This window comes from Anomaloglossus baeobatrachus, chromosome 2 (genome assembly GCF_048569485.1).
Source record: "Anomaloglossus baeobatrachus isolate aAnoBae1 chromosome 2, aAnoBae1.hap1, whole genome shotgun sequence".
Taxonomy (NCBI): Eukaryota; Metazoa; Chordata; class Amphibia; order Anura; family Aromobatidae; genus Anomaloglossus; species Anomaloglossus baeobatrachus.
The window spans coordinates 739,302,129-739,321,614 of NC_134354.1; the positions used below are offsets into that span (position 1 = coordinate 739,302,129).

Below are 19,486 nucleotides of genomic sequence, written 5' to 3' on the forward strand. Positions count from 1 at the left end.
TCCGTGGGTAGGGGATTGATGGTCCCGGGGGCCCGAGGGAGGTGTTGAGGCGTGTGGATGGGTGCGTGCTGGATGCTGGTGCAGTGCGGCGCGGTGTGCAGCCCGAAGGCACTGGTGTACTCACTATGACACAACACACTGGAGTCTCTGGTAAACCAAACGGGATGATGAACGGGGCCCGCAGCCGGTTGCAGCTTCTCCCTTAACAGGTTGGTGGTTTCCGCCTTTCTCCTGCACCTCCTTAATGTAAAATGGTATGACTCCTATGCCTAAGCAACGGTAGTCCGCTCCCCGACTTGCTGGGTGTCGGGAGAACCCTGTTTGCCCGCAGATGCTGGCCCCTTGGGTCTCTATGCCTTGGCGGTGGCTTTACCCTAATGGTTGGGCTGTTGTCTTCAGTCGGGTCTTGTGTGGGAAAGGTCCTAAAGTCCAGTCCTCAATCAGTTGATTTCACTCGGCCCGGTAGTTTCTGGGCTTCGTACTGGGTCTGAGTACCCCTCCTGGTGCTCCGGTTTCCAATCGGCTCCCCGGTTCGGTACCGACGGGCCACCGCCCAACCCCGGTCCCTACGGTTCCACCAGCTGTAATCCCAGCTCCTGCAGGCGGCCACCACCGTCTGCCTCCTTGCCAGAGGTGACTGGGCTCCAACTCAGACACCTGGTAGACTATGGCAGGCCTGGTCACAGGTCTGCCCTTTGACTTGAATTCTCTCCTCCACCGTCAAGACTAGACATCTACACTGAACTACTGCTTTTTCCCGCCTCCAGGCTTGTGAACTCCTCGGTGGGCGGGGACAACCACCTGGCTCCGCCCCCCTGGTGTGGACATCAAAACTGGAGGGTGGTGACAAGGGTTTGTAGGTTGGCTGCTGTCACCTTTTTAGGGAGAGTGTGTGTGTGCATGGGACTACCTGGGACGACCTGACTAGTCCAGAGCGCCACATTATGCTTTACAGTAGTCATCATAGAGCCCCTGCCAAGCTTCACTGTAGGTATCACCGAGCCCCTGACAAGCTGCACTGTAGGCATCACCAAGCCCCTGCCATGCTTCACTCTAGGCATCACCAAGCCGCCACCATGTTTCACTGTAGGCACCATGGAGCCCCTGCCATGCTTCACTGTAGGCATCACTAATCCACCACCATGCTTCACTGTAGGTAACACTGAGCTCCTGCCATGCTTCACTGTAAGCATCATTGAGCCATTGCTATGCTTCACTGTAAGCATCACCGAGCAACCACCCTACTTCAGTGTAGGCATCACCAAGCAACCACCACGCTTCACTGTACGTACCGAGCCACCACCTTCATTGCAGGCATCAATGAGCCACCACCAAGCTTTACTGTAGGCATCAGCAAACCCCCACCATGCTTCACTGTAGGTGTGGCGCCCTGGACAAGCCAGGTCGTCACAGAACAACACCAACACACCCCACACCCCGGTCAGGCACACCTAAGCCAAACACAAAATCCTTGTTGCCTTCCTCCAGGGGCTGATGTCCACACCAGGGGGTGGGCCAGGCGGTTGGTCCCGCCCACCGAAGAGTTCACAGTCCTGGAGGCGGGAAAAGAGACCAGTTAGTGGAGTCTAGTTGTGGAGTGAAGTGGTAAAGGAGCAGACAGAAAGCGGTCCGGGTGTGTGGCCCGGACGTTACAGCAAGGTTGGCATACGGTGGTGACCGTCTGCAGGAGTGGCCTATTGGAGCTAGCCGTAAGGACCGTGGACGGGCGGTGGCCCGGCGGTACCGGACCGGTATGCAAAGAGAAGCCAGCACTAATCGGCAGGGCTTACGGACCCCGACAAGGCTAGGAGTCGCCGCTGAAAATGTGAAATCCGTTAGCGAAGGGAACTTCCGGGGTTTCCCAGCAGCCAAGTCCCGATAGAAGGCAACAGTCCAACCGTTAGAGGGAAACACAGTCACCGCCAAGGCTACAGTTCCCAGGGCCAGAGCCTGCGGGCAAAAGGGGCTCCCTCAGCACCCATCCAAGCTGGGGAGCCGGTTACCGGTAGGAACCCATTGGAACCATACACACTACACAGGTACAGGGAAAGGCAGTCACCATCAACCTGCCAGGAGGAGAACAACCGCAGCCGTCTGTGGGACCCGTCCATCCAGCCGTTTGTTTGACCAGAGACTCTATGTGAATTACTGGCTGAGTGAGTACCACCGTGCCGTGCGGCACAGTGCTGCCCCCGCGACCCTGCACCTCACCAGGCCCCGTAACCCGCCTGCCAACCATCCCTACCTCCCTCACCGGGCCCCGGGACAGCCAACCCCCCTACCCACAGAGGGGAGAACCAACATCTAAGCTGCTCCCTGTCACCGCTCCCAAGATCCCCGTCCAGAGCAGCGATGGTGTCACTAACCTCACCACAACCGTGGGTGGCGTCACGGACAATATCCCTAAACCAAACCACCTCCCTTTCACTTACGGGCGAGGAACGCCGCTCGAGTCCCCGGGATCCGGCCCACCGCTCGAGCCACCACAGAGTAGCAGCAGCAGCAGCTGGACCCGAGCAGTGGGTGAGCGCAGTGTCCCCTCCTCCGCCCGCGACATAGGCATCACTTAGCACCTGTCATGCTTCACTGGAGGCAGGGTGTTCCTTTTAGCTTATTCTTCATTCTTACTCATGCAGACATATCGTGGATCCATGGGTCAGAGAAGCTCCAGTTTTGTTTAATCGATCCACAGAAATCTTCTGTGACTTATATATAAAGTTTTGAACACATTGGTGTTGACTCTTATTGCACACTTGAGTCAGTAATGTTAATGGGGTAACATTTCTCCTTGTGGAGAGTGACATACCTGACATGCCAGTGTAAGAAGCCTTAAGGCCGCTTTACACACTGCGACATCGATAGCTATGTCGCTAGCGATCGCACCTGCCCACATCCTGCGTGCGTCATGGGCAAATCGCTGCCCGTGGCGATCAATATCGGTAGTACGCATCACACGCACATACCTTCCTAATGACATCGCTGTGGCCGGCAAGCAAACTCTTTTTTAAGGGGGCGGTTCATGCGGCGTCACAGCGACGTTACACAGCGGGCCACCAATAGAAGCGGAGGGGCGGAGAGCAGCCGCATTAACGTCACTCCCACCTTGTTGCTGGAGGACGTAGGAACACTGTTGTTCGTCGTTCCCGGGGTGTCACACGTAGCGTTGTGTGCTGCCTCAGGAACAACGAACAACCTGAGTCCAGAACTAGCAACAATATTTGGGAAAGGAACGACGTGTCAACAATCATCGATATCTGCGGTTCTTCGGATCATTAGTGGTCGCTTGTAAGTGTCACACGCAACGACGTCGCTAACGACGCTGGATGTGTGTCACGAATTCCATGACCCCAGCGATATCTTGTTAGCAATGTCGTTGCGTGTAATGGGGCCTTAAGGTTATAAGCCCACAGGAGAATGTAACCACGGAATTTGCCGCGGAAAAACCTCGGGTTTTCTAGATTTTCCAGATAAATCCGTAGGTTTTACGCAAGTACAGACACTCGCCATGTTATCCTATGGGATTTGGGGAGCGCTGTATCAATGCTGCGGTATGTGCGGCTGCGGGAAATGCTGCGTATTTCCCGCAGCCACACGTAACTGCATATTTATTATTCATGCGGAATTATCTGCAGAAATCTCACCCCTCCACTATGGAGATACAGAGCGGGAATTCTACACGAAATCCACACTGTTTCCGCAGGTTTACCACAACTACTCCGAAGATATACCGCAGCAATGGATAGCTGCAGATTCCGGGGAGTTGCTATATGATCCTGCGGAAATACCTGCAGAAAAGTCACAGGTACTTTCTCCCGTGGGCACGTAGTCTTAATAAGCTATGTAAGGCTGCGTGCATATTTTGCATTTTTGAGTTTTGATTTGTCACAAAACGTGCATGGAATCCTGATGCCAGCAAAGTTAATGAGAATCCACAAGTGTAATGCACACGTTTCGTTTTTTCTTGCAGATTTAATGCAGAAATAAATCCGCAGCATGTCATCTTTTTCAGCGTTTTTGTTGCAGATTTCAGCTATTCTAATGAATGGGGAAAATCTGCACCAAAAACACGCGTCGAAAAAGCAGAAAAAGCTTGTTTTTTGCCCATGTGTTTTTCCTGCCAAGTTGCAGAAACGGTGCAGAAATTTCTGCACCAAATCCTAAACGTGTGCACATACTTTAATGCTCCGCTGGGAAATTAAATAAGCACACTGCCTCTTCAGAAAGAAGAGAACTTGAACTCTAGTGCCACCTACTGGAAGTAGGAATCCTAAGTATCAGGCATGTCACTCTCCACAAGAAACATTACCCCTGAGATCCCAGTCAGAAGCCTGTCATACAGCCAGATTAGATCTGATGCTTTACAGCAGGGGTGGGGAAACTTCGGCCCGTGGCGACTTTTTATGCGGCCCCCGGGTACATTCCCGGGGACCGCTGTGCTCTGACGACAGCCGCGTTTTCCCGGCTGCTGGCCCTTTAAATCCCACTGCCTGATGACCTGAGGGTAGATGCTAGAATATATGGGCTCTATCCAGATCCTGACTTCCAGGACCTGACTGCAGCCCATACATTCTAGGCTTAACCTCGGCCTGTGCTAGTGTGCTCTGGAGGGCGGGGTACGCAGCACGCTGCGATAATGTCACAGAAGAGCTGCAGCAGATTTACCGGCCTCCTGGACCTGTGCTGCGCTGTGTGTGACTCCTCCCCCACCCCAGTACTGTGAGTGCTCAACCCATGTGCATACCTCCCAACTTTTAAAGAAGGAAAAGAGGGACAAAGTTTGCGGCGCGCTACGCGCGCCGCGGCAAATTTTTAGGCCACGCCCCCTAACCACACCCATTTCACAGTCACGCCCATATCCACTCCCCATCCACACCCATTCAGCACAAACACGCAGGCAGCCGGCGGGCCTCCAGCACGGACACGCAGGCAGCCAGCGGGCCTCCAGCACGGACACGCAGGCAGCCAGCGGGCCTCCAGCACGGACACGCAGGCAGCCAGCGGGCCTCCAGCACGGACACGCAGGCAGCCGGCGGGCCTCCAGCACGGACACGCAGACAGCCACAGTGAGGCGGCCGGTCGCCTTCACAGACAGGCGGCCGGCCGCCTTCACAGACAGGCGGCGGGCCGCCCGCACAGAGAGGCGGCCAGCCGCCCGCAGAGAGAGGCGGCCGGCCGCCCGCACAATGAGGCGGCGGGCCGCCCGCACAGACAGGCGGCAGGGGGGCGCCCGCACAGACAGGCGGCAGGGGGGCGCCCCCACAGACAGGCGGCAGGGGGGCGCCCGCACAGACAGGCGGCAGGGGGGCGCCCGCACAGACAGGCGGCAGGGGGGCGCCCGCACAGACAGGCGGCAGGGGGGCGCCCGCACAGACAGGCGGCAGGGGGGCGCCCGCACAGACAGGCGGCAGGGGGGCGCCCGCACAGACAGGCGGCAGGGGGGCGCCCGCACAGACAGGCGGCGGGGGGCGCCCGCACAGACAGGCGGCAGGGGGGCGCCCGCACAGACAGGCGGCAGGGGGGCGCCCGCACAGACAGGCGGCGGGGGGCGCCCGCACAGACAGGCGGCGGGGGGCGCCCGCACAGACAGGTGGCGGGCCGACCGCACAGACAGGCGGCCGGCCGACCGCACAGACAGGCTCCGGCCGGGGGTGAGGGGGGAGGGAGGGAAATCAGCGCTGGGGAGATTAGTTTACTGTACCAGCAGCAGCACAGGCAGCGCTCCTCTCTATGCCACGTCTACTAGGATGGTAGGAGGGAAAAGCAGGGAGGCGGAGAGAGAGTGGGTGGGCGGAGCCCGGGAGCCGGCCGTCCCGCCCGTGGCAACGGGACAAACAACGTAAAGCGTGAAAGTCCCGCTGTATCCGGGACGGTTGGGAGGTATGCAGCATGTTAGAATGTGTATATAAGATCCCACTGGTGGTGGCCGCAGCTTATAGGCCCCAAATCTGGTGACAGGTTCCCTTTAAAGTGAACCTGTCAGGTGCAATATGCACTCAGAGCCAGGAGCAGTTCTGGGTGTATATTGCTAATCCCTGCCTAACCGTCCCTGTATACACTAGCATAGATAAAGAGATCAAGAACAAATATTTTTAAAGATCTTATATCTTATGCTAATGAGCGCGGGGACTAGTCACAAGGGCGTTACTTCACTTGGCTAGTCGGCTCGCATAGCATGTTAGCATGTTATTACGCCCCTGTGTGAGTACTAACACGCTATATGAGCCGACTAGCCAAGTGAAGTAACGCCCTTGGGACTAGTCCCCGCGCTAATTAGCATAAGATATAAGCTCTTTAAAAATACTTTTTCTATAGATGCCTTTATCTATGCTAGTGTATACAGGGACAGTTAGGGAGGGATTAGCAATATACACCCAGAACTGCTCCTGGCTCTGAGTGCAGATTGCACCTGATAGGTTCCCTTTAAAGGGAAACTGTGACCAGAAATTTAGCAAAAAAAATAAAAGATTCCCCTCTGCAGCTCCTGGGCTGCATTCTGGAAAGGTTCCTGTTGCTATTGTGCCCCCTTTGAGACCTAAAATAATACTTTATGAAGTCTTACCTTTTTGTATGCAAATCTGTTTTTCTGGTCACGGGGGCGGGCTGCCTGGCGTCCGTTATTCCCCCTCCTGCCGTTGTACGCCGTCCCCCATTGCTCATTTCCATACATGAGGACGCCTTCCTCATGTAACTGTCCTCCTGAAGTTTTGTGCATGCCCAGTGCCACTCTCGCGGGAGTGAGCACTGTGCAAAGTGTGAACGCTTTTGAGGTGATTGCGCAGGCGCGAGATTATGGGCGGCGCTGTGATTGTCATCAGCAGCGTCATCCAAGTACCCGCCCATAATCTCGTGCCCGCGCTTCTCACTCTGCCTCCACCGTTATGCGCAAGCACTGGCCATATGAACCACGTTACCTATTACCATGGGCGCGAGATTATGGGCGGCGCTGTGATTGTCATCAGCAAAGTCATCCAAGTACCCGCCCATAATCTCGTGCAAGCAGTAATAGGTAACATGGTTCATATGGCCAGCACTTGCGCATAACGGTGGAGTCAGAGGGAAAAGTGCGGGCACGAGATTATGGGCGGGTACTTGGTTAACGCTGCTGATGACAATCACAGCGCCGCCCATAATCTCGTGCCTGCGCAATCACCTGAAAAAGCGTTCACATGCGCAAAACTTCGGGAGGACAGTTACATGAGGAAGGCGTCCTTGTGTATGTAAATGAGCAATGGGGGACTGCGTAAAGCGGCAGGAGGGGGAATAACGGACGCCAGACAGCCCGCCCCCGTGACCATAAAAACACATTTGCATACTAAAAAGGTAAGACTTCATAAAGTATTTTTGTAGGTCTCAAAGGGGGCACAATAACAACAGGAACCTTTCTAGAAGCAGCCCAGGAGCTGCAGAGGGGAATCCTTTTATTTTTATTGTGAAATTTCTGCTGACATGTTCCCTTTAACTGGTAGGGGAGCCAGGATAAAGCAGAGCTGAAGCTGTTGGGAAGCTAGGACCCAGCAGCTCTGCGCCACAGGCAGGAGACCACTGATCAGTAAGCTAATAGAAGCCTGCAGATGTCACTCTGCATAGGTTATTACTGGCCAGTGCTATCTGCAGGAGAGAGAAGTGCTGATTGTGTAGTGGGTGGGCCTACCCCCTACTAGTTTAGTATAGTTACCCGGCATTGTGATTATTAAAAGTGTTGAATTTTATATTTTTATGTGATGTGTTAGGGCACCCCCTAGTGGCCGGGTGGGACGGCTGTTGCCACCGGGGAGGAGGAGTCGGCCGGATATCTAGGCTAAGTCTGTGTGTGTGTGATTTAGAGGATCCGGGACAGCAGACAGTGAGCATCTGCGGCGGCAAGTGTGTGTGTGAGCGTACCATCAAGGGACACCGGAGAACAGGAGGTGGACGCAAACTCAGGGCCTATTCCGCTGGTGTGGGTCCAGTGTGTGCTTGGCCGGAGAGTGGGAGCCCGGAGAAGTGGAGTATCCAGGGCATATCCCCACCAGAGGGTGCGTTTGGGCAGGTTGTCCCCAGCTCCACTAATACCGCCGGAATCTGCTGACCGGAGTGTTTTTTTCTTTTGTGAATAAATGTCGTTTTTATTGCATCTGGACTTTGGCCTGCAGACTCTTTGTGCATCGGCCGATGAAGATACCGACACACACTCTCTCAACATTAAAGAAGTGATGAAGCCAGGGATGTGCCTTGAATGCAGTGCTGCCACGACTACACAGCCAGAGGCCTCCCTGGCTGGTCACTTCATGTGGCGTAGTCGGCAGGATGCGATTCCCCTGCCAGGAACCCAAAAAGCTGGAGATCAGGTCGTGCCTGGAACGCAGGACCTGGACCATGATGCAAGGTTTCCAGTCCCCTGGTGGGAAGAAAACACAGTACCCGTAGCGTTGGATCGGGTACAAGATGGCGGCAAGGAGGCCGTTATCTGTAAGGAAGAAAAGGCGCGAAGAATTGGCGCCAAAAGAGCCTGGGGCTGGCCGGTGCCGAAGAGAAAGTACGGAGTACTCCGCCCAAAGAGGGGAGGCGCCAGCTCCAGGGCATGGAAGAAGAAGAAAAAGAAGTACCTCAGCGGAGGAGTCAAGATGATGCGTGAGGCTGGGGGTGGAGTCCGTTTAAGAGCGGGAAACGAAGACCCGCCTCCACTCTTCCCAGTCTCAGCGTCGACATCACCGCCATTACCAGCAATTCTGTCGGAGACCGAGATGGAGACCTTTGGGCAACCCGCGGAGTTGGCAACGACCATGGCCCTAATCAGCCTCGGTCGAGGTCGACCCCGGTTCGCCCCTGCTAGTGAGGCCGCGTTGGCGGACCTTCCCATTGGACCGAGAGGTTCCACCAGGCCAGACAAAGTTTCCTGGAAGACCTCATGGGATGCTCAAACCGGGAGCACCATCACAGAGGTGAAGGCGACCTATGCCACCCCACCCATGCCAAACCGTCCGGGGGTTGCAGTCTTCCCATGGGAGACCCCGCAGCTTAACGCCGCCGCTTCCCCATTTGTGCCGGAGCCGGCTGAGGAGTTCACTGAGCACTTGGAGAAAGATCACCTGGGCTTCTTCTGGGATCCAGTCACCGCCCCGCCTGTGGAGTCGCGCCCCAGTGTCCCGACCCCGAAGCCTGACCCCGTCCAGGAACGTCTCCTGGCCGAGACCATCGTCCGGGAAATGCTGTCCGGTTCTGGTGGCGAGGAGCTGGCACAGCAGTTTGTGACCGGGGTGGTTGTTAAGTTCAACCAGCAGGACGGATATGGATTCATCCGAGAAGTCGAGACCGGGGATGATTACTTTTATAACAGGGTTCATCTCGACGTGGAAGGACTGCCCAAGCGACTCCATACTTTGTGGCCGGGCGAGAAAGTCCAGTTCCTGCCGGACGCAGGTAGCCGTGGCCTGTTTGCGGTTTGTGTCTCCCGCATGCCAACCACCCGGGAAGCGGAGCAGTGGCAGGAGGAGATTGAGTGGGAGGAGCAGCAAGAGCGGCGCCGGAGCCATGCCAGACCGCTCCCGCCTGCGCCCTCTCAACCCCGGCGTGTCGTGGCTGCTGTCCCGGAAACAGCGACTGCATCGGCCCCTGACCCGGAGAAGGTTCCAACCGTGGTAGCGGTAACGCAAAATGTTACAAACAAGCCGGTCATCATGCTGGACGCACCACCACCATCTCGGGCAGAGACACCATCACCCCCAAGAGGAGCTGCAGCAGCTGCACCGGCGGAGCCGCCTTTCGCCCCTGTGTCTTTTAGGCGAATCCGCCGCCAGCCGGGACAAACTCTGGGGGCCTATATCCAGGCTCAAGCGGAGGAATGGAAGAGAGCCTGGCCCCCGGAGTAAGTTGTTGACTTCAACACCTTCAAAGACCGGTGTTGTTCCAGACCGGCAGAAAGTTTCCTTGTTGTTGAAAAGTTTTACGGGCCTGTTGCCCTCCAGCAAAGACCGGGAGCGCTCTTGAAGCCTCCGGGCACCTTCAGCAAAGACCGGGAGCGCTGTTGAGCCTCCGGGCGCTATCCAGAGACCGGGAGCGCTGCTGCGCCATTAAGCGCCCCTAAAGATCGGGAGCGCCGCTGAACTGGTGCCGCTGTTGAGGACTGACCCAAAAGGTTTTTATGTGCTAAGATGTTTAAAGTTTTAGAGCCTTGCCGGGAGGCTCGGATTTTAAGAGGGGAGGCATGTAGTGGGTGGGCCTACCCCCTACTAGTTTAGTATAGTTACCCGGCATTGTGATTATTAAAAGTGTTGAATTTTATATTTTTATGTGATGTGTTAGGGCACCCCCTAGTGGCCGGGTGGGACGGCTGTTGCCACCGGGGAGGAGGAGTCGGCCGGATATCTAGGCTAAGTCTGTGTGTGTGTGATTTAGAGGATCCGGGACAGCAGACAGTGAGCATCTGCGGCGGCAAGTGTGTGTGTGAGCGTACCATCAAGGGACACCGGAGAACAGGAGGTGGACGCAACCTCAGGGCCTATTCCGCTGGTGTGGGTCCAGTGTGTGCTTGGCCGGAGAGTGGGAGCCCGGAGAAGTGGAGTATCCAGGGCATATCCCCACCAGAGGGTGCGTTTGGGCAGGTTGTCCCCAGCTCCACTAATACCGCCGGAATCTGCTGACCGGAGTGTTTTTTTCTTTTGTGAATAAATGTCGTTTTTATTGCATCTGGACTTTGGCCTGCAGACTCTTTGTGCATCGGCCGATGAAGATACCGACACACACTCTCTCAACATTAAAGAAGTGATGAAGCCAGGGATGTGCCTTGAATGCAGTGCTGCCACGACTACACAGCCAGAGGCCTCCCTGGCTGGTCACTTCAATTGCACGGTCTCCTCAGCTGCCTGATTCCCCGTGTGTCTGCAGCAGTGAGAAGCCGCACACGGGGAGTCAGAGAACAGCTGCAGACAAACGCAGGCTCCGGGACTGGGGGGGGTCGGCTCTGGTGCAGGGGGGGGGCTCTGCTGCAGGGGGGGGGTCGCTCTGCTGCAGGGGGGGGTCGCTCTGCTGCAGGGGGGGGTCGCTCTGATGCAGGGGGGGGGGTCGCTCTGATGCAGGGGGTGATTCATACCTCAGCAGCAGTCACAGGAGTAGGTGCGCGCTCGGCTCTGTAATGAATAGTAGAAGGGAGAAACAGCGAGGCGGGGCTACAGTGGGTGGGTGGAGCCGGGACAAACAGCCTCACGGGCGGGACCCGGGATCAAAGGCTCAGAAGAGGGACTGTCCCGCTGTATCCGGGACGGTTGGGAGGTATGCATGTGTACCCCCTAGTACAGTGTGTACCCCCTAATATTGTGTGTACCCCCAGTGTTGTGTACCCCCTAGTACAGTGTGTAGTCCATAGTACAGTGTGCCTCCCAGTGCTGTGTGCCCCCCAGTGCTGTGTGCCCCCCAGTGCTGTGTACTCCCTAGTACAGTGTGTACCCCCTAGTACTGTGTGTACCCCCTAGTACTGTGTGTACCCCCCAGTACTGTGTGTACCCCCCAGTGCTGTGTACCCACTCAATGCTGTGTAACCCCCCCCCCCACTGCTGTCCGTGCACCCCATCACCACCCCTGGGTGATGTCTATGCTCCCCCAGTGCTGTCCGCACCACCTAATGCTGTCCATGCTGCCACCAGTGCTGTCCATGCCACGGTCAGTGCTGTCTGTGCCAACCTCATGCTGTCCGTGCTCCCCAGTGCTGTGTGCCACCCCTCAGTACTGTGTACCCCCCAGTGCTTTGTACTCGCCACTGCTGTCTATGCCCCCCAGTCCATGCCCTCCTGGTGATGTCTATGCTCCCCTAGTCCTGTCTGTGTCTCCCTAGTGATGCCACCTAGTGCTGTCCGTGCTGCCACCTAGTGCTGTCCGTGCTGCCACCTAGTGCTGTCTTTGTCCCCAGTCATGTCTGTGCCACCACCAGGGCTGTCCATGCCCCCTAGTGATGTATACGCCCCAGCCCCTCCTGTGACGTATACGCCCCAGCCCCTCCTGTGACGTATACGCCCCAGCCCCTCCTGTGACGTATACGCCCCAGCCCCTCCTGTGACGTATACGCCCCAGCCCCTCCTGAGATGTGTACTCCCAGTGTCTCCTGTAATTTATGCGCCCCAGTGTCTCCTGTGATGTATATGCCTCCAGCATCTCCAGACTGAGACAAACCTGGAAAAGCAGCTGTGAGAAACAAGATGATCAATATCACCGAACATCACAGCCGCACCAAAGAGAATCAGTTCCTGCCACCACAGTAGGGGTGAGCTAATTAATCGTTTGACCAAATATAACAGGGTAGTTTTCAAGTTGATAATTTTGTGCGGCCCCCATAGGTTAGTAGGAAATTCCAAATGGCCCCCGGCAGTAAAAAGGTTCCCCACCCTTGCTTTACAGAGACGAAGGACCATACCCTGAAACACTAAGTCTTCCAATTGAGATTTAGGTTTGGCTTTTATCCTAAGGGGCACTTTGCACGCTGCGACATCACAAGCCGATGCTGCGATGCCGAGCGCGATAGTCCCCGCCCCTGTCGCAGCTGCGATATCCTTGTGATAACTGCCGTAGCGAACATTATCGCTACGGCAGCTTCACATGGACTCACCTGTCCTGCGACCGTCGCTCTGGCCGGCGACCCGCCTCCTTATTAAGAGGGCGGGTCGTATGGCGTCACTGCGACGTCACACGGCAGGCGGCCAATAGGAGCGGAGGGGCGGAGTTGAGTGGGATGTAAACATCCCGCCCACCTCCTTCCTTCCGCATATCCTACGGAAGCCGCAGTGACGCCGGTAGGAGATGTTCCTCGCTCCTGCGGCTTCACACACAGCGATGTGTGCTGCCGCAGGAACGAGGAACAACATCAGACCGTCGCGTCAGCGTAATCATGGATTACGCCGACGCTGCACCGATGATACGATTACAACGCTTTTGCGCTCGTTAATCGTATCATCGAGCCTTTACACACTACGATGTCGCATGCGATGCCGGAAGTGCGTCATTTTCAATTTGACCCCACCGACATCGCACCTGCGATGTTGTAGTGTGCAAAGCCCACATAAGTCATATGGAAAGACTCTTTGAAGGATCAATTCAGTTGCTATTCATTTGACAGCACCATGATGTGGGGCAGTGACCTGATTCTTCGATGTGTCACTTGCTGAGCTTCTTGCTGCAGATTTGATTAAAAACTGTTTTTTGTCTGTTGCAGATCTACAACTTCTCTGCCTGCTGAGCGCTGTATAACTGTGTCCACACCACTGATTGGAAGCTTTTTGGGTATACTCTGCATAGGCCAAAGAGATGCCAGTCAGTGGTGGCACGGGGTTATACAGAACGCAAATATGGAGGACTAACTGGCAGCAGGTTTAGGAGATCAATAGTGATAATCTGCTGCTGATAAAACAGTGATTTTATCTAGCTACACCAAGTACCCCACTAAAGGTGGTGTCACACATAGCGACGCAGCAGCGATCACGACCAGCGATCTGACCTTATCAGGATCGCTGCTGCGTCGTTACATGGTCACTGGTGAGCTGTCAAACAGGCAGATCTCACCAGCGACCAGTGACCAGCCAGCAGCGATGCGTGGAAGCGTAACTAAGGTAAATATTGGGTAACCAAGGAAAGCACTTCTCTTGGTTACCCGATATTTACATTAGTTACTACTAGCACCGCCGCTCTCACGCTGCCAGTGCCGGCTCCCTGTTCCCTGCACTCCTAGCCAGATTACACATCGGGTTAATTACTCGATGTGTACTCCGGCTACGTGTGCAGGGAGCCGGCACTGGCAGCGTGAGTGCGGCGGACGCTAGTAACTAAGGTAAATATCGGGTAACCAAGGAAAGGGCTTCTTGGTTACCCGATGTTTACCGTGGTTACAGCTTACCGCAGGCTGCCAGACGCCGGCTCCCTGCTCGCTTCAGTTCGTCGCTCTCTAGCTGTCACAGCGTCGTGTGCTTCACAGCAGGAGAGCAACGTCCAAAAAATGAAGCAGGACATTCAGCAACGACCGGCGACCTCACAGCAGGGGCCAGGTCGTTGCTGGATGTCACACACAGCGACCGCAACGGGACGTCGCTGCTACGTCACAGAAAATGGTGACTTAGCAGCAACATCGTTGTCGCTATGTGTGACACCACCTTTAGTGACACATCAATGCAGGCTGGATCTCCCTTTCTTCTCTACAGCATGCTGCTCTCAGATTAGGTAGTAAACAAAACTTGTGACATATTCCCTTTTACAACCCCTTTAAGTAGTTTTGGATAAACTTACTCGTTAATCCTCACATTGTGCGGCTATAGATGAGTCATGCTTATTCATGTGCAGCCGCTCCTTGTACACTGTAACCTTTTTTCAGCCAGGGGCCATTTAGAAATTTCTACCCACCTTTGGGGGCCGCATAAAATTATCAACTTGAAAATGACCCTGCTATATTTGGTAAAACTGACCCCTACTGCGGTGGCCGGAGCTGCTGCTCTTTTTGCAGCTGTCATGTTCGGTGATAATGATCATGTGACTTCTTACAACGGCTTTTCCAGGTTTGTCTTGGTCGGGAGCGCAATCATCTCTTTGTGATAATAAGATTGGTAAATCATATACATCACATAGGAGATTCTGGGGGCCTATATAGATCACACAAGACATGGGGGCCTATATAGATTACAGGAGGGGCTGGGAACATATACCTCACAAACCAGTCTATTCAGTCGGACTATCAGCTGTGTATTCCCTAGACAACTGCACAACACAACTGATGGTCCCAACCCCATTTATAAGGCAAGAAATGCCACTTACTAAACCTGACAGGGCACACCTGTGAAGTGAAAACCATTTCCGGTGACTACCCCTTGAAGCTGATCAAGAGAATGCCAAGAGTGTGCAAAGCAGTAATCAAAGCAAAAGGTGGCTACTTTGAAGAACCTAGAATATAAGACATATTTTCAGTTGTTTCACACTTTTTTGTTAAGTATTTCATTCCACATGTGATAATTCATAGTTTTGATGCCTTCAATGTGAATCTACAATTTTCAGTCATGAAAATAAAAAAAACTATTTGAATGAGAAAGTGTGTCCAAACTTTTGGTCTGTACTGTACATCACAGGAGGGGTTGTAGTATCTATATATCACTGGAGATGCAGGGGCATACACATCACAGGAGATGATGGGGTGCATAAATTACAGGAGACGCTGGGGGCATATACATCACAGGAGACGATGTGGGCATATACATCACAGGAGGGGCTGTGGCATATACTTCACAGGAGGAGCACAGACATCACTGGGGGGGGTACAGACAGCACTGGCGGAGGCACAGAGAGCACTAGTGGTGGCACAGACAACACTAGGGAGGCATGAATGGCAGGACTGGGGGACAAGGACAGCACTGGAAGGTATGGACAGCACTGGGCGGCAAGGGTTAGCACAACGGGGGCATGGATGGCACTAGGGGAGGTATAGACAACACTAGTAGCAGCAAGGAAAGCAATAGCGGTGGCACGGATAGCTCTAGGGGGCACGGACAGCACTAAGGGGCACGGTCAGCCCTGGGGGGCACGGACAGCCCTGAGGGGCACGGACAGCAGTGAGATGACACACAGCACTGGAAGGGTGGCACACAGCACTGGGGAGGAGGGGAACAGCACTGGTAGGGGAGGAGTCACACAGCAGCAGTCCAGGAAACATGTACAGCAGGGAGGCCGGTAAAGCTGCTGCTCCTCTTCTTCTGTGACGGGATCACATCTCACGCTGCTTACTCAACCCACAAATTAAACCCTGGGCATGTTGGCACGGGTCAGTGTAAGGACCTGATGGTTAGCGCACACAGCATTCAGTAGTGAACGCTGCGTGCGTGTCAACGCATTACGCCTCAGGATTTAAAGAGTCAGCAGCCAGCAAGACCGTGGCTGCCGCCGAGCACTACAGTCCCCAGGAATATTTCCAGGGGCCACAGAAACAGTCTCTGCAGGCCACAAACGGCCCGCAGGCCGGAGGTTCCTCATCCCTGAAGTAAAGAAACTGTTAAATTTAGCAGTGTGTCAGTCATTCGTTGAGGGCAGCATGATGGAGGTGACAAGCTACCTTCAGAAAATGACCTATGGTTTATTTTAGTTACTTATATAGCGCCATCATTTTCTGCAGCGCTTTGCAGACATCATCCCTGCCCCATTGGGGCTCACAATCTAAATCCTCTATCAGTATGTCTTTGGAGCGTGGGAGAAAACCGGAGAACCTGGAGGAAACTGACACAAACACAGGGAGAACATGCAAACTCTTTGCAGATGTTGTCCCAGGGATTTGAACCCAGGACACCACACTGGCCACTATGCTTTATACTAAACTCTGAATTATTGTTCTGCTATTAACTTTTCAGATGTCTCATTATCATCACAGACAGGATTACAATGACAGGTAACACTATATACTGGTGATAACACAGGATCCACTATTCACAACAGGTGATGTCACAGCTCTCCTCCTCTCCCTTCCTTCACAATGACTTTTGCCATAAGAGGATGTTCAGATAGTACTTCTACACAAATAGTCTGAGTTTATTCCTGGCAATATCCAAAAAGCACCTCCTGAGGAAGTATTCACAAAACAAAGATCAAACTGCTAGTTACGAGTACCGAACACCCGAGCATTGTAGTGCTCGCTCATCACTAGTTACGAGTGCCGAGCACGTGAGCATGGTTGCGCACACTCAGCACTAGTTACGAGTACCAGGCACCCGAGCATGGTAGTGCTCGTGTGCCGCCCCCGTGCCAGCAGCTGCCGCTGCTCAGATCCGGGCCTTCAGGGGTGGTGGCTCGAGGGTCTCCGGACCCGGGGGTCTCGTGGACACGCAGAATAAAAGGGAGACGTACATGTACGGGCTAGGCCGTATTAAGTTTGTGATGCCACCCACGGTGTGTGGTGAAGTGGGACACCACCGCTGCTGTTGTGGGGCACCCGACGGAGATGTTGTGGCAGCTAGATGTTAACCCCTCCGTGGGTAGGGATGGTTGCCCCGGGACCCAGTGTCGTGTGCAGGGTATAGCGACGGCAAGGGGATGCTTGTTTACTCACAGTCAATAAATCACATAAGACTCTGGTAAACCAAGGTGCTGGTGGCCGGCACCGTGGCCGATTGCATTCGGGTCCCCCACCCGGGCTGGTGGTCTCTATCCTTTTCCTCTGCACTGACTTTGTGTAGGTGGACTTCCTAGTCTGGAACTCAGGAGTCCGCTCCCGGCTGGATGTGGCCTGAGGAGCCGTGCCCGCAGACGCTGGCCTGTGGGATCTGTGGGCCCTGGCGGTGACCTCTTATCCCTATCGGTGGGCTGTTGTCTTCTATGAGGGACTATGGGTGGGACAGGACCTCTAGTCCTGGCCTGAATCGGTTAATTAACCAGGCCGCTGGTTTCCAGTCCTGGCTTCAGGGTCCAAGTACCCCCCTTGTGCTCTGGTTTCCGGGTCGGTTCCCCGTGTCGGTACCGGCGGGCTACAACCCTGTCCCGGTGCACCTCGGTTCTGCCGAGCCGTCTTCCTGTCTCCTGCTGACGGAGACCACCGTCTGCCTCCTAGCCAAAGTCACCAGGGCTCCTACCCTGGCACCGTTCAACTTGAACTTTCTCCGCTGGAGCTACACCTAGCTCCAGCCCACACTCCTCTCCAAACTGAACTCAACGCTAGACTACTTGTTTTCCCGCCCCGGGCTGTCTAGACCCCTGGGTGGGCGTGTCCAACTGCCTGGTCCTGCCCACTGGTGTGTCTGTCTTTCCCTAAGGGGGGGTGACTAGGGTTTCAGGTCGGTTGTGTGTTTCCTAAGTGGGGGATGGTGTTGTGCAGGGGCCTATCTGTGACTACCTGGTTTTGGCAGTGCGTCACATTCGCTCATCACTAGTTACGAGTACCAAGCACCCGAGCATGGTAGTGCTCACTCATCACTATTTACAAGTACCAAGCATCTGAGCATGGTAGTGCTCGCTCATCACTAGTTACCAGTACCGAGCACCCGAGCATGGTAGTGCTCACTCATCACTGCTAAAGACCTTCATATATCAAAAGAACGGGTGTCTCCTGTTATAATGGAGCACCAATGTGCATGCTTCACCGCTGCTGCTGTCAAATTCGGCACTCAGAACAACAGTTCTTGCAATCGTTTGAAACTCTAATATGAGCAACATATTAAAGGGAACCTGTTACCACTTTTTTGGCGTAAGAGCTGCGGCCACCACCACCGGGCTCTTATATACAGCATTCTAACATGCTGTATATAAGAGCCCAGGCCGCTGTGTACAACATAAAAAACACTTTATAATACTTACCTAACAGTCGCTCGGTGGGTTAATGGGAGTCTCCGTTTTCCTGTGCCAGTGTCTCTGTTCTCCGGTGTCGGCCATCTTCGTCCTTCTTCTGAAGCCTGTGTGCATGGCGCGTCTACGTCATACACACTCGCCGATCCTGCGCAGGCGCACTACAATACTTTGATCTGCCCTGCTCAGGACCTGAATGCCGGCGAGTGTGGATGACGTTGGACCCGTCATGCACCGCGGCTAGAGAAGAAGGAGCACAAAGATGGCGGAAAGAGGCGGCGCCGGCACCGAGCGACCGTTAGGTAAGTATTAGAAAGTGTTTTTTATGTTCTCACAGCGGCCTGAGCTCTTACATACAGCATGTTAGAATGCTGTATATAAGAGCCTAGTGGTGGTGGCCACAGCTTATACGCCAAAAAAGTGGTGACAGGTTCCCTTTAAGTATAGGGCGGATACGTAATAAGTTGTGTTTTATATCTTAAACTTTGAATTTAGCCACAGAAACATGAATGTGGATCTGTGTGAAGCGCCAATTACCATTCCCCTGACACAAGGCGGAAGAACCACTACTAATAATGCACTTTACAAAGCTGGAATTTGCAGAATACTGTTACTATACCTCCCCCTGATCTTTCCGGCAGTGCAGGGGTTACTAGGTGACAGATGACTGTAAAGAGCAGGGGGTGTTGTGACAATGTACAATCTCGCCTTTGCTACAAGTTACATTACAGGAAGCAGTGCTGGAGACACAAATACATCTGAATCTGTAACATTAGACCACTGACACTTATGTATCAAACAATTAGCTGTGTATATTGCTACATACTGTATATAGTAGCAGAATTCTGTGCACTAAGAATAGAAGCCCCCACCTGTGTTACCCACCTGTGTTACCCACCTGTCCGCAGACACTTGTCACCAGGGCCTGTGTTCTCGGTGTTATCCTCAGTTGCACATGAGCCGGAATATGCAGCTTTCTGTATTTAGTGAGATGCAAAGTTCCTGGTTGGGAGGAGACATTGCTGGGAGAAAGCAGAAAGCAGATCACTTCCTGGCTCATATAAAGGGGCAGTGACAGCACAGATCCACCTTATGGCTAATAATGCTCAGGCTGAAAAAAGACCTAGGTCCATCTAGTTCAACCTTCCTTCACCAATTATACATTTTGTCATGTCATTTATAACTGACAATGTTGTGTGTACTGAGGAAATCATCCAGCCCA

General features: G+C 54.2%; 1 protein-coding gene across 7 annotated transcripts in view; it reads right to left on the reverse strand.

The window, feature by feature from the left end:
• PARP4 (poly(ADP-ribose) polymerase family member 4) overlaps positions 1 to 19,284 on the reverse strand; it is a 354,633-nt gene extending 335,349 nt beyond the window's left edge. For 6 of the 7 annotated variants that reach the window (XM_075337413.1, XM_075337414.1, XM_075337416.1 and 3 more), the window contains exon 1: positions 19,163 to 19,284. The gene's annotated coding sequence lies outside the window, so the exon portion shown is untranslated. Of the gene's footprint in view, positions 1 to 19,149 lie in introns of all 7 variants that reach the window. The other variant, XM_075337412.1, reaches the window with a different exon arrangement.
• Positions 19,285 to 19,486: the final 202 nt, after the last annotated feature.